At 44.7% G+C, this 7,352-nt stretch overlaps 1 protein-coding gene across 1 annotated transcript in view; it reads right to left on the reverse strand.

The window, feature by feature from the left end:
- Positions 1-1,471, reverse strand: part of KLF8 (KLF transcription factor 8) — a 122,822-nt gene extending 121,351 nt beyond the window's left edge. Inside the window, exon 1 of the mRNA XM_024564373.4 lies at positions 956-1,471. The gene's annotated coding sequence lies outside the window, so the exon portion shown is untranslated. The remainder of the gene's footprint in view (positions 1-955) is intronic.
- Between the last annotated feature and the right edge of the window lie 5,881 nt (positions 1,472-7,352).

A 7,352-nucleotide genomic window follows, 5' to 3' on the forward strand; every position in this document is an offset into this window, starting at 1 on the left:
GACATAGGGATGCCTGGTACTAAAGGATAGACAATAAACAGAAACCATCGAAACTTTGACATGATGGATGCTTGGTAAATACTCTAATAACCAAATTCAACATTCAGTCCTATATCCTAAGAAGAAACCTTGGCCATCGATCTGTTAAGAAAGGAGTCAGTGACACCACTCTGCATGGCCTTGACATATTAATAGACAGTGCTCAGTAGTGGGATCAGCCACAGGCAAAGAATTTAGCTTTCAAATAAATTAGCATACAAATAAGTATTTGTAGAATGAATGAATTTTTTCAAGTCATCTGCACTGCTATGGCACCTCTTAGGAAACAAATATTTTTCCATTCAGCTAAAATTGCTAATTGACTGCAGTTAACTAGTGTGCAACTTTGGGTGCACATTCTAAGAATCAACTGGATATTAGAACCAAATTTGGAGGTCGGTATGAGGGAGAAAAAGCTGTCTTCTCCATACAAATTCCCTCAACACTCATAGTGTCATAGTAAGGCAAGTGACCGTTGTCCTTCTCGAAATTTAATTTCCAGTACAGATTTCCCTCAATTGAACTAGAGCACTGTCCCTTTAAGAAGCCAGGCAAGATGGAGCCCTCCCAACTCACAGCTAGGGGCTTTAAGCAACCTGATAAGGATGCTGGAGTGTGACAAAAAGAAAGAACGCCTGGAGGGGGTAAGTCGAGGCTCTAATGACCTGAGGGGAAATCGAGTCTCAAACCACACAAACATCAAACTCTGAGCGCGCATATTCCGTGGATGGCAGCTCCCCTAGCGCCACCCCTCCTCCCCTTCCCTCCCTTTCTTACCCCACCCTGCTCCACCCTCCGGATCTTCCTTGAAAGAGTCTCCTTCTATAAGGTGGCTCCTTTGCCGCCCAGCGGAGACCCCAGTGAGGGGGTTAAAAGGAAGGGAAGGAGGTGGGTAGGCAAAATGAAAGAGACTTACTTTCGCATTCTGCGCCTCCGAAGGCATCCTCTCCACCCAGCCTGGGGCCAGGGCCAACGGACGGGGCGGGGCTGGGGTTGAGCTGACGGACTCGGGGTCCTCACTCCCTCGTACTACAAACCTACTTCAGTGGAGAGTTAAGAGGGAATGGGCACCGACGAGGGCCGGTGTATACTCGATTTTAATTATCTCCAAAGGAGACAGAAGGGTTTGAGAGAGTTGACCGTGGGTAGGAGTGGAGGTGAGATCTAAAACCCTCCTTTTCCTCCCTTTCTGGCTAGCTTTCTCCGCCCGGCATTAGCGATATCAGGGGCAATGGTTTTCTTTTTTCTTCCTTTTGGTTTCTCCCAGCTGCCGGTCCCAGACCCCACCCAGCGGCTCCACCCCATCCACTGCTACACATTCTGTCAATCACCAGCCCCTTTAAAGCTGCATCGCACAACTTGGGTTTTCGTTCGTCTTTGGCGGGCAGACAGAATCACAGGGTTCCTGGCCTTTCCAACAATGCCTCCGACCTTTCTGCTGAGTTTAGGAAGCTGAGGTTAGTTGCTCCTGGAAGCTTCCCCTCCCCCTCTGCCTCGAAGCTTTCACAGTCCGCTCCACCCAAAGTCCTTCCGGGCCGGCCAGGCCACGCCATACCCAACTCCTTCTCCTTTCTTTACTTTGTTTCTGGGAGAAAGTGGCTCCCTAGGCTGCCAGATAGCCAAGAAAGTTTCTGCAGCGTCCTCTCTGGCGCCGCCCACTTCCTTACAGTTTTTGGACTGAAGTGGCTATAGCAGATCTCCTGTCTCTGGGGCCTGTCAGTTTGGCCTGACCCGGTATAGTCAGTCTTCTCTAACTCTCATCTGTATTTAAGTCTCCATGTTTCGGACCAGAATAGGGAGGAGAAGCTGGGGGTTCCCAGAAATGTGTGCTTCATGCCTCTAACTCACCCAAAATAACTGTCCCACACCAGCACCCCACTCCATAAGTAGGCAGAAAAGGGCCTTGAGGTCCCATCCACAATTAGTGGAACTCCAAAATGATCCATCAGAAATCATATGTAATAACATTCTCCATTCCAGTTAATAGCAACACCTGGTTGTTCAGGGAAAAAAAATAATTGAGCAATCCTTGACTCCCGCTTTTTCTCTCATACTTCACATCCAATTCTTCAAGAAATCCTGTTGACTCTATCTGAAAAATATGTCCAGAGTCTGACCAATTCTCACCGTTTCCACTAACACCACCCTGGCCCCAGCCACCATCTTTAGACCCTGCCCCTGCCTACCCCTTTGACTTGATTTATAAAAATGTTGTTCAAAAATAAAAAATAAAAAGAAACCTTGTTCACTCTCCACTAGCCACACTGATCTCCTTTTTATTCAGTGTGCTACGATCTGCATGACCTCAAGGACTTTGCACTTCCTTTTATTTCTATCTGGTTCTACCCATGGCAGGCTCCAATATCATTTAGATTTCAGGAAAGCTTTCCTTGACCGCCCAGATTAAAGTAACTCCCATGTCCCAGACACTGTCTGTGACCTTATCCCATTTTGGTTTTTTAAATATGTTATTTATTTATTTATTTTTAGAGAGGGGGAAAGGAGGGAGAAAGAGGGAGAGAAGCATCAATGTGTGAGAGACACACTGATCTGTTGCCCCTTGCATGCCCCCAACTGGGGACCTGGCCTGCACCCCAGGCACGTGCCCTGACTGGGAATCGAACCAGCAACCCTTTGGTTTGCAGGCCTGAGCTCAATCCACTGAGCCACACCAGCCAGGGACCATTTTGATTTATCATAGCACTAATTACAATCCAAAACAACCTCATATGTGTGTTTGCTTCTTTGGTAAAGTATCTCTCCCATTAGAGTGTAAGCTGACTAAGGGCAGGGACTTCATCTGTTTGTTCTGTGCTCTAAACTGAGCATACTGAACAATGGCTGCCATATAGTAGGGACTCAATATTTGTTGAAAGAATGATGGAAGGTAATATCTTCCGGGATGTATCTGGTTGTTATCACTTTTTAAAATAACATTCAAATCGAAAATGAAGACAACAAAAGAGACACACCTGTTATGAACCACTTTTCCCATCTATTGTCCCTTAGAACGTCCATCTGGACACCTCGCGTGTGAGCTGAGTTAGCAATGGTATTTGCAGCAGTGGCAGTATACTTTTATTTTGGCTTTTAGAGTTCGCAATTGATTGCTGGTGGTTGACTTAAATGGCCTTAGTTTTGTCAAGTCAGTGCTAGGGAGCATAGTTCTTGAGGGCCTCTTTGTCTCTAGATGTGTTTCTTACTTTGGAGTCAGAATATCTATATATGCTCTCCCATGCCCCCAAGGATGTATTAACTAATGTTATTCTCTCTACCTCCCCATGACATAGTTATTATTATTATCCTCATTTTACAGGTGAGAAAACGAAAGCATAAAAAGATAGAGTGACTTGCCAAAACTCACATCCTTAGGAAATGGTAAAGCTGGGATTTGAACCGAGGTAGTATAGCTCCAGATATATACACCTTCCCACTACTTTGTAACCTTCTGGTCAGTCATAATATTGGGAAGAGCAGACACCCCAGTTTGCTGGATGTCAATTGGTTAAAGATGAAAGGATGCAGCTGTAATTAGGGACATTTATTACATAAAACTAAAGGGTGGTTTGAGCAGTTCTGTAAGCAAATGACCTTGATACAAGTCATACGAGGCAGTCACTTCCCCTTTCCAATGGAAGGATCTAGGGCCATTTAACCTCAAGAAGAGAAAATTTAGGATAAGAATCCTGTCTTCTAGGCTTATCTTAAGCTGTCATTGACATGTCCTTGACTGTTTATCAATTGTGTATCCTAACTCAGTTATAGGCCTGATCATAAAACCTACTCAGGCAAATTTTCCGGACTTCTGGTCATGCATAACAGATACCTCTTGCTAGGTTGCTACTTATACTTAAGCGTGATATCATGAGGATGTTTGAAAGATACCATGGTTGTGTTCTCACTACAGTGCTACGCACTGTGGGGCATAGGCAAAGAATGGTCCCACGGAAGTAAAGGTCAGAAGTTTCTTATAACCCAGTACTACCACTTATTTGCTGTGTGACTGTATGTAAGACTATATGCAAGAGCCTTGTATTTTTCATCAAACAATGATGTTGAACTAATGGTTGTGAAAGGCTCCTTCAATCTCAGAAATTCTCTGTAATTTCCCTTTGGTTAGCTTACTGATGTCAGAAAGTTCTTTACTTTTAAGGTTTTATTTATTTACTTTTAGAGAGAGGGAGAAAGAGGAGGGAAACATCGATGTGCAAGAGAAACATCAATTGGTTGCCTCTCACACGCCCCCAAACAGGGACTTGGCCCACAACCCAGGTGTGTGCCCTGACCAAGAATCAAACCAGGTGACCTTTCAGTTTGTGAGACCACACCCAACCCACTGAGCCACACCACTCAGGGCTAAGTCAGAAAGTTTCTATGACAGGAAAGGGCTTGGAATATCAATTTTCTGGGAAAAGTAGATGCATTCCCTTAATCACATTCCTCTCGATTAGATTTTAATAGATATCACATAGGATGTAGTAGATGTCCAATTAACAAGGATTTACCTTCTTTGGAAGTGGTTTGAAACCATGGGTTGTTCTGTAATGGCTATGTCTGATATCTGTAATATGCGAACCTTCTCCATTGGCCATAATAACTTACTCCAGAGGAAGATCCCTGACCCAACTGGGGCAGTTTCTCTCTTCCAAGCACATGGCGAGAGAAGATCCACAAATTGCTCTTGAACCCAGAACTGACCTTATTCTTACCCTTTCTGAGTCAATGTTTCCCTTAACTCTGAGATATCCCGTTATCTTTTAGTTTATTTTTCTTTTAGATTTTTATTTCATTTATATTTAGAAAGAGGGTAAAGGAGGGAGAAAGATAGGGAGAGAAATATCAGTGTGAGAAGAGAAACATTGATTGGTTGCCTCTTGTACGCAGCCCGACCAGAGACTGAACGCACAACCCAGGCATGTGCCCTGACCAGGAATTGAACCAGCCACCTTTCACTTTGCAGGATGACACCCAATCAACTGAGCCACACTGGTTATGGCTATCCCATTATCTTTTTTAAAAAATGGATTTTATTGATTATGCTATTACAGTTGTCCCATTTCCCCCCTTTATTCCCCTCTATGCTGCACCCCCCACCCACATTCACCCCCTCTTAGTCATGTCCATGAGTTGTACATACAAGATCTTTGGCATCTCCATTTCCTATACTATTCTTAACCTCCCCCTGTCCATTTTGTACCTGCCATTTATTTCTCTTGCCGCTTTTCAGATTTGCTCCTTATCTTTAATCTTGAGTAATGTAATTATGATGCGCCTTGGTGTGTGCTTCCTTGGGTCCAATTTCTTCAGGACTCACTGGGCTTCCTGGACTTCCTGGAAGTCTATTTCCTGTGACAGATTGGGGAAGTTTTCCTTCACTATTTGTTCAAATAAGTTTTCAATTTCTTGTTCTTCCTCTTCTGGCACCCCTACAATTTGGATGTTGGAGCGTTTGAAGTTGTCCCAGAGATTCCTAAGCCTCTCCTCATTTTTTTTGAATTCTTGTTTTTTCATTCTATTCCATTTGGATGTTTATTTCTTCCTTTTGCTCCACATTGTTGATCTGAGTCCCGGTTTCTTTCCCTTCACTCTTGGTTCCCTGTATATTTTCCTTTATTTCACCTTGTGTAGCCTTCATTTCTTCCTTCATTTTGTGACCGAGCTCAATTAATTCTGTGAGCATCCTGATTACCAGTGTTTTGAACACTGCATCAGATAGGTTGTCTATCTTCTCGTCGCTTAGTTCTTTTTCTGGAGTTTTCATCTGTTCTTTCATTTGGGCCGTAGTTCTTTGTCTTGGTGCACCTGTTACGTGATAAGGGGTGGAGCCTTAGGTATTCACTAGGGTGGGGCAACCCTCTTTCCTGCCTTGTGGTGCTGTCTGTGGGGGAGGGGTCAGAGAGGGAACACTGCTGATTGCTCGCCTCTCCTCCCACTTTCCGTACCTTCACTTGCTTCCCACAAGTGGATTGCGCCCTTTCAGGTGCTAATTCACAGGCGGGTGGGTTTGTGTACATTCTAGGACCCCACAGGGCCTCTCCAACAGACCCTCCTGTGAGACTGGGAGTTTCCCTTGCTGCTGCAACCCCCACAGATTTTTTACAGCCAGGGGTTTTAAGTCTTTAGTTTCCGTCACTGAAATCCTGGGTATCATCTGTCTTGCTCCACATTGTTCCTCCTGGCTCATCCAAGCACGAATGTGGGATAACCTGTGCAGTCCACTGCCTTGCCTTGCCGCACATCCTCTCTTCCCCAGCTGCCCATCTCCACCCTTCCTACCACCAGTCTGGGTGAATGTTTCTTTAAATCCTTGGTTGTTGGACTTCCATGCAAGTAATTTTCTGGCAGTTTTCATTGTTCTTTGTTCTTAAATTGGTTGTTATCCTTCTTTTGGTTGTGCGAGGAAGTGAAGTGTTTCTACCTATGCCTCCATCTTGGCCGGAACCTTGTAAGTACATTCTGATAAAAAGTAAGTAACTGGAGCTCTGGCTAGTGTGGCTCAGTGGACTGAGTGCTGGCCTGGAAACCAAAGGGTCGAGGTTCAATTCCCCATCTAGGGCACATGCCTGGGTTGCAGACCAGGTCCCCATTTGGGGTCACTCGAGAGGCAACCACACATTGATGTTTCTCTTCCTCTCTTTCTCCCTTCCCATCTCTAAAAAATAAATAAATAAAATCTTTTAAAAAAATAAATAAATGGGTAACTTCCAGTCTGTACAAGATAATGTAGATCCATTTCTCCCTGCTCTAACCACTAAGCGCAACTACACACCCTTGAAATAACACAAAGGACAACCAAAGGAGAACTCCGTGGTAGGAAGGGAGTAAGAGAAAGGTGAACTAGTTTGTGTTCTCAGAACTAAAGGAACAACATGTCAGCAGGCCATATTATGTCCACCCTCACACAACTACCACATGTACAGAAGGCAATCCAGACCCAGTATTTCCCAACCCTCAACCTAACAACAAGACAGCCCAAGTAGTCACATTCTTCCCCTGAATCGAAAGGGAATTCCTCTGATACCATCAGCAAGAGGGAATCCATTGGGAGTCCCACCAAGTATAAAACGCCAAGGAAGTTATCTTCCTCCCTGCAGGTCCTGAGACTACTAAGAGATGCCTAGGTGAGCAGATCAAACTAGCAAGAGAGACCCAGCCACAACAGGCAGCCTGGCTTGAGAGTTTCCTTTCTACTCCAATTGGTCCTCAGATTTCCATCACCCTGAGATTATTGGACCAGACAAGCAGATTCCTCTTTAATCCTACAGGCCTCAGAATCCCATCACCTTCTCAGTGGCACCAGGGAAGCCAAGGAG

The sequence above is a fragment of the Desmodus rotundus genome, chromosome X (assembly GCF_022682495.2).
Source record: "Desmodus rotundus isolate HL8 chromosome X, HLdesRot8A.1, whole genome shotgun sequence".
In the NCBI taxonomy this organism is placed as follows: Eukaryota; Metazoa; Chordata; class Mammalia; order Chiroptera; family Phyllostomidae; genus Desmodus; species Desmodus rotundus.